Here is a 14,302-nt window from a genome sequence, read left to right as displayed (position 1 = left end):
GAAACCTGTACAAGGTTGCTGAGCAACAGGACTTGTTTCTGGCTCTGAGCTGTTCCTAGGGAAAGGGTGAGTGAAGTAAGTATAGAGTGGCCCATCTCACCACAGACGTCAGGGATCCAAGCTGCAGGAGACCTCATGACACTCATGGACATCTCAGCTGGCAGTGAGAACTACCCAGAGAGTTGGCAGAGACAGAACTCCAGCCTGTGTGAAGCCCAGAAGGTTTGGCCTAGGAATGGCTGCAGTGGACTACAGCCAGGGCCACCCATCTCCCAAGGCTTGCCATACTTCTCTAGGCTGCCTTAGCCTTTGATAGCTGCTGGACCTGGACAGAGAAGGGCTTTCTTGCTTCTCTGTGGGATGAGTCCCGACTTATCTGAGTACCCCTTATCTGCCAGCCTCTCCCAGGGCTCCTGCCTGGCTGCACCCACTTGCAATGTAGCTTCAGCTTACTAGTGGCCACTGTCACAGCTCTTTTGCCAGTAGACCCTGCCTACCCCTCAGAGTGCTTTTGCAGAGGAATCCTCACCAGAATTCACCTGCTTGCAGCCTCCCCCTGCTAGCATGCACCTGCCTGTAGACTTCCCCGCCAGCATGCACTTGCCCAAAGTCTCCCCTTCTACCACCCCACCAGTGTGCACATGCGCACAGACCTGCTGCCACCCTACCAGCATGTGCGCATGCAGGGACCCCTGCTGCCCTGCTGGTGCACATGCATGTGGAGGCCCACTGCTGCCCTGCTGGAGAGTGGCTGCCAAAAGCCTTCATCAGAATGTTGCTACCAATAGACTGGGAACATCTTAGCTTCTCCATTGCAGCAGGTACTTAACCTTGAAGGGCCAGAGAACAAAGCCACAGGCCTGGTCCCAGCCCCCCAGGGTTAGAGCATGCAACCCATGAGTGTTGAGCTGAGTCTTTGTCCCCTTGAAGCATCCAGAAATGGAGCCAATTGACTAAACCCAATTTATACTACACTCAAACCCTCAAGGGCATCAAAGAATATAAAAGTAAAAATCTCCATCTAAAAAACAGCAACTTCAAAGATTAAAGGAACATCAGCCCACATAGATGAGAAAAACCAAGAACTCTGGCAACTCTAAAAGCCACAGTGTCTTCTTACCTTCAAGTGATCACACTAGCTCCCCAGCAATGACTGTTAACCAGACTGAAATGGCTTAAATAACAGGCATAGAATTTAAAATCTGAATGGCAAGGAAGCTCACTGAGATATAGGAAAATGTTGAAATCCAATCAAAGGGAAACAGTAAAATGGTCCAAGAGTTGAAAGACAGCATAGCCATTTTAAGAAAAAAACAAACTGAACTTCTGGAAATGAAAAATTCACTACAGGAATTTCAGAATGCAATTTGAAACATTAATAACAGAATAGACCAAGCTGAGGAAAGAATCTCAGAGCTCAGAGATTGTTCGTTCAAATTAATGCAAGCAGAAAGAAAAAATTAAAAAATGAACAAATCCTCCAAAAATATGGAATTAAGTAAAGAAACCAAACATATGACTCACTGGCATTTCTGAAAGAGATGTAGAGAGAGCTAGCAACTTGGAAAACATATTTGAGGATATGGTCCACAAAAACTTCCCCTACCTCATTAAAAAGTTAACATGAAAATTCAGGAAATTCGGACAACCCCTGTGAGATACTATACAAGATGACTATCTGCAAAACACATAGTCATCAGTTTCTCCAAAGCCATGGCAACCAAAAAAACATTATAGGCAGCTAGAGAGGAGGGGCAGGTCATGTACAAAAGGAATTCAATCAGGTTAACAGTGGACCCTTCAGCAGAAACTTTATAAGCCAGAAGAGATTGGAGGCCTATATTCAGCATCCCTATAGAAAATAAATTCCAACCAAGAATTTCAAATCCAGTCAAACTAAACTTCATAAGTGAAGGAGAAATAAAATCCTTTTCAGACAAGCAAATGCTAAGAGAATTTGTCACCATCAAATCTGCCTTACAATAGGTCCTTAAGGGAGTGCTAAACATAGAAATGAAAGACCTGTTATCTGACCCAACGTTAACACACTTAAGTACATAGCCCACAGGCACTAAAGCAATTACAAGCAAGTCTACATAACAACCAGCTAACAACAGGACAGAATCAGATCCTCATATATTAAACTTGAATGTAAATAGGCTAAATGCCTCACTTAAGGACACAAAGTGTCAAGTTGGATAAAGAAGCAAGACCCAACTATATGCTGTCCTCAAGAGACCCATCTCACATGCAGTGACAACCATAGGCTCAAAGTAAAGGGATAGAGAAAGATCTATCATGCAAATGAAAACCAAAAAAGAAGAGGAAGTGCTAATCTTTTTTTCAGACAAAACCAACTTTAAACCTACAATGATCAAAAAGGACAAAGAAGGGCATTACATAATGATAAAGGGTTAAATTCAACAAGAAGACTTAATCCTAAGTATATATGTATGTAACACTGGATCACCCAGATTCATAAAACAAGTTCTTAGAGACTTACAAAGAGACTTAGATAACAGTACAATAATAGTGGGAGACTCCAAATATGTTTTCCAAGTTGTTTGCTCTCTCTACATCTCTTTCAGAAATGCCACTGACAATGTTAGATCACTGAAGCAGAAAACTAATAAAGATATTTGGAACCTAAGCTCAACACTTGATCAAATGGACCTAACAGACATCTAAAGAATAGCCCACTCAACAACAACAGAATATACATTCTTCTCATCTCCACATGGCACATACTATAAGATCTACCACATACTTGGCCATAAAGCAATTATTGACAAATTCAAATAAACCAAAAATTATACCAACCACACTCTCAGACTATAGCACAATAAAAAGATAAATACCAAGAAGATCTCTTAAAACTATACAATCACATGAAAATTAAACAACCTACTCTTGAATGACTGTTGAATAAAGAATGAAAAATTCAGGCAGAAATAAAAAAACTCTTTGAAACTAATAAAATCAAAGATACAATTTACCAGAATTTATGGGACACAGCTAAAGCAGTATTTAGGGAAGTTTATAGCACTAAATGCCTACATCAAGAAATTAGGAAGATCTCAAATTAACAACCTGACATCACACCTAAAGGAACTAGAAAAACAAGAGTAAACCAACTCCAAAGCTAGAAGAATAAAAGCAATAACAAAAATCAGAGCAGAACTGAATGAGATTGAGATGCAAAAATTCAATGAAACCAGATTAATAAAACTAGCTGTGTTTTTTTTTTCAAATAATAAATAAGATTGATAGACTGCTAGCTAAATTAATCATGATAAAAAAGAGAGACCATCCAAATACACATAATCAGAAATGGCAAAGATGGCATTACTGACCACACAGAAATACAAAAATTCCTCAGAGACATTATGAACATCTCTATGCACACAAACTAGAAATCCTGGAAGAAATGGATAAGTTCCTAGAAACATACAACCTTGTAAGACTGAACCATGGAAAAATGAAATCCTGAACAGGTCAATAACGAGTTCAAAAACTGAATTAGTAATAAAAATCCTACCATCTGGAAAAAGGCCTGGACCAGATGGATTCACAGCCAAATTCTACCAGACATATAAAGAAGAGCTGGTATCAGTCCTGCTGAAATTATTCCAAAAAACTGAGAAGGGACTCCTCCCTAACTCATTCTATAAAGCCAGCATCATTCTGATACCAAACATTGCAGAAACACAACAAAAAAGAAAACCTCTGACCAACATCCCTGATGAACATAGATGCAAAAATCCTCAAAATACTAGCAAACTGAATGCAGCAGCACATCAATAAGTTAATTCACGACAATCAAGTAGGCTTAATTCCTGGGAGGCAAGGTTTGATCAACATACACAAATCAATAAATGTGATTCACCAAAAAGGTAGAATTAAGACAAAAACTATATGATCATCTGAATAGACACAGAAAAAGCCTTCTATAAAATCCAACATCTCTTTGTGATAAAAACCCTCAACAAACTAGGCATCAAAGGAGCATACTTCAAAATAATAAGAGCCATCTATCACACACTCACAGCCAACATCACACTGAGTGGGCAAAAACTGGAAGCATTCCCCGTGAGAACTGAAACAAGACAAGGATGCCCACTCTCACCACTCCCATTGGACATAATACTGGAACACCTAGCTAGGGCAATCAGGAAAGCAAAGGAAATAAAATGCATCAAACTGGAAAAAGGGAAGTAAAATTATCTCCGTTCACTGATGACATAATGTTTACACCTAGAAAACCCCACAGTCCCTGCCCAAGGGCTTCTAGAACTAATAAACAATTTCAGTAAAGTTTCAGGATACAAAATCAATGTACAAAAATCCAAGGCATTTCTATACCCCAATGACATCCAAGCTGAGAGCCAAATCAAGAACACAATTCCATTCACAACAGCCACAGAAAGAATAAAATACCCAGGAATACAGCTAACCAGGAAGTTGAAAGATCTCTATTACAAGAATTACAAAACACTGCTGAAAGACATGAGACAACAGAAACAAATAGAAACACATTCCATGCTCATGGATAGGAAGACTTAATATTGTTAAAATGGCCATACTGCACAAAGCAATTTACAGTTTTAATGCTATTTCTATGAAATGATAAGGATCATTTTTCACAGAATTAGAATAAAACTATTCTAAAATTTGTATGGGACCAAGAAAAGAGCGTGAATGGCTAAAGTAAGCCTAAGCAAAAAGAACAAAGCTTGAGGCATAACATTACCCAACTTCAAACTATACTACAGGGCTACAGTAACTAAAAGAGCATGTTACTGGTACAAAAACAGACACATGGACCAATGGAACAGAATGGAAAGCCCAGAAATAAGGCCACATGCCTGTACAGCCTGCAGAACCCTGAGTCAATGAAACCTCTTTTCTTTATAAATTACCCAGTCTCAGGTATTTCTTTATAGCAATGCAATAATGGCCTAATACACTGAGCCACAAAACAAATATCAGTATATTTAAAAGGATTGTAAGGATTGAAGGATTGAAATCATACAATGTATGTTCTTTGATCACAATGGTATTGCTAGAAATTGACAACAGAAAGAAATTTTGAAAGTCTACAAATCTATCAGAATTTAAATAAAAACATGTCTAAATTATTGGTCAAAGGAGAAATCCCAAGAAAAATTAGAAAATTTTTAAAATTAAATAAAAATGGAAAAATAATATATTAAAATTTACTAGATAAGCTAAAACAGTGTGCAGGGGGATATTTATGGCTTTAAACACCTATATTAGTAAAATAAAGTCACAAATAAATAACCTGAGTTTCAACCTCAAGGAAGTAGAAAAAGAAAAGCCAACTAAGCCCAACACAAGTTAAAAGAAGGAAATAGATATCAATAAAATAGAAAACGGAAAAACAATGAAAGGAATCAATGAAACCAAGAGTTGGTTCTTGAAAAGATTTTAAAAATTGGCAAACTTTTAGCTAGATTTAGCAAGAAAAAAACAAAAGATCAGGAAGTTAGGAATAAAAGAGGGGGCATTACTACTATTCTTACAGAAATGAAAAAGATCAGAAGAGAATCATATGAACAACTTTATATCAATATATTAGAAAACTCAGATGAAATTAACCAATTTGCAGATAAATGCAAATGTCCAAAACTGACTAAAGAAAAAATAGAAACTTTAAAAAGACCTATAAAAAATAAAGGAATTAAATGAAATTAAAACTATTCCCACAAAGGAAACTTCAGGCCCAGTTGGCTTCACAGTTACATTTTATCGAAATTAGAAAGAATAAATAATACCAATTCTTCATAAACTCTTCAAGAAAATAGAAGGAGAGGGAACACTTCTTAACTCATTCTCTGATATCAAAGCCAGACAAAAAAATATAAAAAAAGGAACTATAGATCATTATCCTTCATGAATGTAGGCACAAAAATTCTCAACAAAATAGCAAAGTGAATAGAGTTACAGATATAAACAACTATGTACAGTGACAAATGGAATTTATTCCAGGAATGCAATGCTGTTTTCACATCTAAAATCAACTTGTGGCTGAACACAAGTGTCTCATGCCTGTAATTCCAGCACTTTGGGAGGCCTAGGCAGGTGAATCATTTGAGGTTAGGAGTTCAAGACCAGCCTGGCCAACATGGTGAAACCCCATCTCTATTAAAAACACCAAAATTAGCTAAGTATGGTGGCACACGCCTATAATCCCAGCTTCTTGGGTGACTGAGGCATGAGAATTGCTTGAACCCAGGAGGCGAAGGTTGCAGTGAGCCGAGATCATGCCATTGCACTCCAGCCTTGGCAACAGAACAAGAATCCATCTCAAAATAAATAAATAATTAAATAAATAATAAAAATCACCTTGTGTAAATACCATATTAATAGAATAATGGACAAAAGAGACACAATTATCTAAATAGGTACCCAAAAATAATTTGACAAAATAAGCACCCATTCATAATAAAAACTTGCAAGAAACTAGGAATAGAAGGGAACTTCCGCAATCTGATAAAGAGCATTCATGAAAAGCCTACAGTTAACATCATACTTAATGATGAAAGGCTAAATGCTTTCCCCCTAAGAACAGAAACAAGATCAGCATGTCTGATCTCACCAATTCTACTCAAAATTGTATAGTTAAATCAGACAAGAAAAAACTACAAAAGGCACCTCAATTGGAAAGAAAGAAGTAAAGCTGTCTTTATTCAGAAATGAATGATCCTGTATTTTGAAAATCCTGTGAAATCCTCAAAGAACCTAGCAACCAGATGGAGGTGATCAGTTAGGACAATGTGACAAAGAGATAACAATGGTGAGAGAGCAAGCAAGAGGCAAAAAAAGGCACTGGCTCCTAGTGCTCCATTTTTCTCCAAGGCACCTGATAAGAAAGCCTTTGAATTGAGATGACTTGGTCAGGAATTCAGATATGCATATAAGCATGGCTGGTCCACCTTAGGGGAATTGAGTCCTTGACTGTGAGATTTAGAAAACTGCAATGCATTGGCTGTGCACCAAGTCTGGAACGGGAAGAGAAGCTTCCCTTCATGATGTCTGCCAGGCAGTCTTGTAATTGCTTATAGTCAGGCTTGAGGGATCACACATAGGATTTTGGCCTGAATTCAGACTCCTCAGAAACTACTACAACTAATAAATGAGTTCAGGAAGACTATTGGATATAATGCCAATATAGAAAAATCAATTGTATTTTTATGTAGTAGCAATGAACCCTCCAAAAATGAAATTAAGAAAACAATTCCATTAAAAATAGTATTAAAAAGAATAAAATAAAGCTAAATTAAATTTAAAAATTACAAGATGTGTACACTGAAAACTAGAAAACATTGAACAAATTTAAAAAGAACTGAATAAATGATGAGTTATTCTATGTTTATGGATAGGAAAACTCAATATTGTTGATAAGGTAATTCTTCTTTCATTGATCTATTAATTCAGTGCAGTGGCTATCAAAATCTTATCAGGTCTTTTTACAGAAATTGACAAGTTGATTCTAAAATTTATTTGAAGTACAAAGACCCAGAAAAGCCAAAATAATTTGGAAAAAAACAAAGTTGGAAGATTTTACACTTCCCAATTTCAAAGTTTACTATATAGTAACCAAAATAGTGTGGTATTGACATGAGTATAGACCTACAGATCTATGGAACAGATTTGACAGTCCAGAAATAAACTCTTACATTAATGGTAAATTGATTTGTGACAAAGGAGTCAGGCCAAGTTAGTGGAGGAAAGGATAGTCTTTCAACAAATGACTGTGAAATAATTGGATATCTACATGCAAAAAGATGAATTTAGAATCATAAGTTCAGTGTACCATACCAAAAAATCAACTCAAACTGGATCATAAACTTAAATGTATGAAATAAAACTATAAAACTTATAATGAAGACATAGTGGAAAATCTTCATGATCTTGGGTTAGGCAAAGAGTTGTTAGATACAGCATCAAAGTATAATGCATAAAAGATAAAAATTGATACATTGGATTTCATCATTATCAAAATCTTTTGTGCCTCAAAAGGGAGCCACTAAGAAAATGCAAAGACAACACAAACTAGGAGAAAATTTTTGCAAAGCATTAATTTGATAAAGGACATTCATATCTAGAGCACACAAATTGCTCTTACAACAATAATCAGAAGACAAAAAAGAAGCAAAATATTAGAATAGCTATTTTACTAAAAAAGTGTACAGATGCCAATAAACATATGAAAAGATGCTTAACATCTGTAGTCATTATAGAAATGCAAATTAAAACTATAATGAGATACTACTTCACATCCACTAGAATGACTATAAAAAGAGAGATAATAACAAGTGTTGGTGAGGATGTGGAGAAATTGGAAGCTTTCTACATTGCTGGTGGAAATTTATAATGGCACAGCCACTTGGGAAAACAGTTGGATGGTTTCTTGAAAATTTAAACATAAATTTTTCATATGATCCACAATTCTACTCTTAGGTATCTACCCAAGAGAAATTTTTGAAAATGTATATCCACATAAAGACTTTTACATGAATATTCATAGCAGCATTATTTATAATAGCCCATTTGGAAACAATCCAAGTGTTCAACTGGTGAATGCATAAGCAAAAGTGATACATAAGTAGTTATTTAGCAATAAAAAGGAACCAAATATTGATACATGCAATGACATAGATAAATTTCAAAAATACTATGCTCTGAGGAAGAAGTCAGACATGAAAAAGCACATATTGTATGATTCTATTTGTATGAAATACCTAGAAAAGGCAATGACAGAAAGTAGATTATTGATTACCTGGTGCTGGGAGTGAGAATGGGTATTGACTACATACTGGTATGAGGGATCTTTTGGGGATGATCAGAATGTTTTAAAGCTGGATTTTTGTGACGATTATACAATTTAGTAAGTTGCCTAAATTTACTAAAAATCATTGAATTATACACTTAGAAGAGTAAAGAAAAATAGATATTGGCTAGGTAAGATATCATTGATGATAGTGCCTGATAACTTCATTAACAGAAAGGAATTATCTGATTTGCTCTCTCTTTATGTATACATATACATATTTTTTCCATCTTTTCTGAAAAATTGCACATCAGCAACAAAAGAACCAAGTCAGAACATTTTATCACACAAAAACCTGGCTGAAATTTGGATTTGGGGTATGTTTTAATTTTTTGGTTCTCTAAGAGTTGACATTTCAAATAATATAGCTAGATCTTGAAAATTTTTACTTTTCAATACCTAGTTTTAGTTTTTTGTGAATTTTAAGTATAAATTTCATTTTAATTTCAAAAGAGAAGGGAAATGGGCAACATACCCAGAATTAGCAGTGAACTGGAAAACTGTCTATAAAGATATGAATTCTGACATCAAGTTATGGACACTATTGTCTTTCTCCCTCTTCCCATCAAAACCCCCCAGAAATACTGTCACCTGTGGTTGTTGTCAGATTTACCCTAAGTCAACTTTCATTCTCAACCCCATCTTGGCTTTTCTGTCACCTATGATCCCTCGACTCTCGGGAATAAAAGCAACCAGGCTGAATAAAAGCAACAGGGTGATTGTGTGATGGGGACCAGTGGTTCCCAGACACTGGGTTAAGAGGCCACAAAATTGATTTCACTTGAGAGCAAATTCAGATCTGAACCCAGTTTTTCAGAGGTGAAAGAGATCTATTGATTTTTGTCACAGTCAGTTTAAAACTGAAATGATCACCATTTTAACGTGTCAGACTGAACAGATCTATTGGAAATGAGTATCATTGCCACTGGAAGCTGTTTTTCTTTTGACTGAATTCTATATTGTACATCTTAGATGGAAAATAAAGTAATAAGACAGTGAAAAGCAGCTGGGGAATTCTATGGCAGGTGTTATTTACCCCTACAGGTAAATGATGCAGGCAAGGAAGGAAAAAAAGTTCATTTGCCGAAGTGCCTACAAAACCTGAGTCTTCCCTGAGTGGAGACAATTCACCTAAGTCATGATCAGATCAGTCTATGGGGCTGAAATAATTTTTGTAAAAGTGTCAGCTGATCCAGTTGTTGAGGGTTTGCAGAAAGAGCTTTCTCAAGGCATGTGGAAGAGACACCTCTGAGAGTTGTGGGTTTTTGAGAAGTTCTTGGCAGAATTTGGCTTGGAGCTTAATAGTGAACATTAAACAAACATGACAGTGAATACACATACATACTAGACTACTTCTGGAAAGTATAAGTAATATTATAGTGTTTTAAAATGAACCTAAATTTCATTCATAGATATTGCATTTTTATGTTAGCCCTTCCTCTTGGGAAGTGCCAGAGTGAAAAAGACTTGATATCTCTTTAATCAATTGGTTTTCAAACTGATTATTCTTAGTCTAGCCACTTGAGAAAATTTTGGGGGGTTGTTTCCTAGAGATTTAAGTGTTCTTAAAGCCGATCTTTATCCAGGGAAAATATTTTTCTTCCTGGTTTTTGAAAGTGAACAAATTGAGTTCATTACTTTTCTTAAGAGTTTGAGTTCTATTTTCTATGGTTTTCCAATTATAAGCCACTGTGATAACTTTTCAACACATTTTATCCAAGAGATGAAACTATTTTGCCAACTACAAACTGTGACATTTTGGTGCAGTGACTCCCTTTCTACTCATGCTCTTCTTTCTCCTCCTTCTTTATAATCATCATTATCACCGTCATTTCTTTTGAGTACCTACTTTATAGAATATATTTGTGTATATGTGTATGTCTGTGTGTGTGTGCAAATATATGTGTGACACATTAAAATATGTACAAAATACTGCCATCACTGTGATCAACTTATGTATAGTGATTGTAGTAGGGAAATGAGATCTATTATGTTCCTTTTATACATCAGACTCTTGGTAAGTGATTTATTTATGATATGTCACTTCTTCTTTACAACAAAAACATAAGGTGTATATTATTATTCCCATGTTGTTGATGAAGAAATGGGAATTTAAGTAGGTTAAGTAACTTGTTTGAGGTGACATAGCTTCTAAGTAGATTCCCGGACCAAGTCTTTTGGAGTAATAAAGCTCTGTTCTTTCTCAAAACTGTGCTTCTCCTAGGTATCCCTGCAAGGTAGTTTAAGTACCCATTATGGTCTAGTTCTGGCACTTGAAGGATGTGTCTACCTAGCAGGGTAAAAATGCTTACAGATCATCATTGCTCCATGTTCCAGGGGCTTCATCATAGCAGTATATACATCACTAGGATAGAGTTGAGTGCTCTCATGGAGAATGTCTACAATTGATTTTTTTTCAATCAAAAGTTATAGTTTAAGCTGTCTTATAAACAGATCTGTCACTGAAACTATATAAACTAAGACAGCTTAACAGCTAAATTTATCCATAAGCTACAAAAACAGTCCCATGATAAAGCAAATTATCATGCATTAAACATGTCAGTTCATCTAAAGTTTTTATCAATGATCTGAAAGGCATTTCTTGATCATTTAAATGGCATAACATATTTTATTTCCTTATGTACCACTTGCAGTTTATGGTTAGATTCTTATTACACTGAGTGTAGACAAAACCTCTTGAAGTAATTTTTCTACCTGCCCAAAATGAAGAGGAAAAAGTACAAATCAGATTTAACAGAAAATGGCTAGGTGAGGAATAGGTCATGCAAACCAAACATTAAAACCAGGTGGATTAGAAGGCTGAATGCCATGGCACTGATGAAAGATTTCAGGGGAGGTCATCTGGTTCTTCCTTAGATAAAGATCAAGGTGGAGTCTATGAGGCTCTGAATTTAAAAATCTTGGTAATGCCATATGAGGTCTACAAGACTAGGCCAGTGTTCCTTAGCTTGGTGATGCATCAATAGCACTTGTAAAATTTTTAACATATCCTGAATCTCACTGTAGATTACTAATCTGGGGTTTTGGAATCTGTATGTTTAAAAAATCCCTACCCCCAAAAAACTATGCAGAAAAAAGAGAAAGGAAAAGAGAAGAAAAAAGGAAAAGGAAGAAAAGTAAAGAGGAATGAAGCACAAGTAATAAATCAAATAGGATAAAATGCCAACAGTAGGTAAACCTAGGTAAAGGGTAGCCGTGCTGGGCTACAGCTGGCATGAATTGGATCATTATTTTCTGCATCTCTTCCCAGCTCCTTGTCAGTGACTTCACATTGGCAGCTTAAAACTGGCCATGCTGAGCATAAATGCACCATAGAAGTCAGCAAATGCAACAAATTAGGGCTTACCCTCCCCAAGAGCCTACTCACCAGCTAACCATTGAGTATTTGGGTGCTCTTTATAAAAATTACACCCTCCACCCCAACCCCTCCCACACAAAAAACCCAAACACTCTTCTAGTGATGCAATTGCAACCGTCTTGGCATTTGGGAAGTGCTGTGCCTGACGGCAAGTTTCCTGAGGGCAGGGACCATGTCTACCTATATCTCTGCTACATCCCCAGCATGTAGCCTGGTGCCAGACATATGCTGGACAATAAATATTTATTGAATAAATAAATGAAGTTTTCATTTTAAAACACTTTATGTTACCCGTGTGTTAGCTTAATTTGGGATGAGTGGAGGGAATGGAATAAGATGATAATACATAATTAACATTCTGTATGAAACTCTCTTTAGCTCCTGTGGGGAGAAGGTATTTAACAAACGGAAAGTATAAGGTCCAAAATTAATCTCATTTTAACCTCAGGAAATGCATAGGGGAAGAAAATTCACATTACTGATTACACACTGGTACCTGACAGATAGAAATGAGATAATAAGTAGATATTGACTTCTGTTGAGGTGAACATCAAGATCTATTGACCTGAGAGGTAAATATTGACCGAGGTGAAGTCAAGGTCAATATTTGCCTCAAAGAATAGGAAATCTTAATGCTCACCAATATATAAAGGTTATATGTGAATTTTTACATACATTTTCCTGGCATAACATTATGAAAGTGATATATTTTCTCAAGCAATGCACAAAAGTCTATTTTAAAAGTTTAAGTTCCATACAAATGGCAGCTTTAAGGAATAAGAATTTCTACTGTCTTTTCTACTGTTGATTTTTGCTGAGCCATTAGTTAAGAGAATTTGATATGATCTGATTGTGGTACAGCAAAGGTTAACAAGAGTTTAATAGAACTCAAGCCATCCCTTAAGAGGGCACAAAGAACATCTTCCCAAGTCATCATGGCTACCAGTGACATTTTCTCTTGACTATCTTTGTCAATCATGACAATCTTTCTTTCTGTAACAACACATCTTAATCATAGAGTCCTAAGATTTTAAGTCTGCAAGGGTATTCATCTAATCATTAGATTCTAATTTATTTTCTGACTTTAAGCTGCACTCAATCAAAAGATGATCCTGGGCCAGTAAGCCCTGATCAACATGAATCTCTAAATTATTTTATTCTGTAGGATCCTATGGTGGAGAAGCAGCAGTGACTCTTTCAGGGAGTGGAACATTTTAATTGCTCTTCATTCCTCTGTTTTGTAGAGAAGTCCCCATCACTATTGCTGGAAACTTCAAACCATCTAGAACCTAATCTCCAAAACCTGCTAGTTTCCATAGTAACAGAATGTTCAGGCCAAGCCAGGAGGAAACTCCTTTTCCACAAAGCTCAATTACCCAGTCACCTCCCAAGTTACCATTCACTAGTGCTGCCTCTGCTGGTATAGGTCTTGCTTAACTTGGAGTAATTTGAATGGAAGCATCCTCACCTGGCTTCCTTTGGGACATGCTCCTGTTTCATAAGGTCCTGTTTCTTTGTCTAACTTTCAGACCACGAAACAAAATTAAAGACCCCTCAAAGTAACGCAAATGTCAGTGGATGCAACAACACAGTTGGTGTCCTGGTTGCCTTTCAGTTCTGATAAGCTACTTGAAGATACCTCTTCATTTACCTTTTGGCACCCAAGAAGGGGAGTGGATCTTGAACAGGTAAGTGCTGAATGATCAAGTGTGTGAATGAATGCAAAAGCCCTTCTCATTGTTTTCTTATTCTTTCCTTCTACCTCAAGGCATTTGCAGAAATGTCAGGACGATAGGATGAACAGCACATATAGTCAATGCAAGGATTTGAAAATCCCCACCCACGCTCCCCTTCCTCATGAGCTAGGCTCTAATATATGCATTGCTTGATTTTCATACATGCTGATTGCATAGCGATTTATTCTACAAGTGCCAAGGAGAAGAGTCACCCCCGGACTAAATGTAAAATCTTTATTCTCACCAATGTCTAAATCATTGTTTTCTCGCGGCTGAGATCATGTGGCACACATTATTAATAGCTCTGGTCTCTCCACCACTTGACACGGCGCT

At 36.4% G+C, this 14,302-nt stretch overlaps 1 long non-coding RNA gene across 1 annotated transcript in view; it reads left to right on the top strand.

The window, feature by feature from the left end:
* Positions 1-14,302, top strand: part of LOC129059019 (uncharacterized) — a 92,689-nt gene that overhangs the window by 41,116 nt on the left and 37,271 nt on the right. The window contains exon 3 of the long non-coding RNA XR_008524597.2: positions 13,763-13,921. This is a non-coding gene — a long non-coding RNA (uncharacterized LOC129059019). The remainder of the gene's footprint in view (positions 1-13,762; positions 13,922-14,302) is intronic.

This window comes from Pongo abelii, chromosome 3 (assembly GCF_028885655.2).
Source record: "Pongo abelii isolate AG06213 chromosome 3, NHGRI_mPonAbe1-v2.0_pri, whole genome shotgun sequence".
NCBI lineage: Eukaryota > Metazoa > Chordata > Mammalia > Primates > Hominidae > Pongo > Pongo abelii.
The sequence above is the reverse complement of the archived record's forward strand: the minus strand, read 5'-3'. Positions and strand labels throughout refer to the sequence as shown.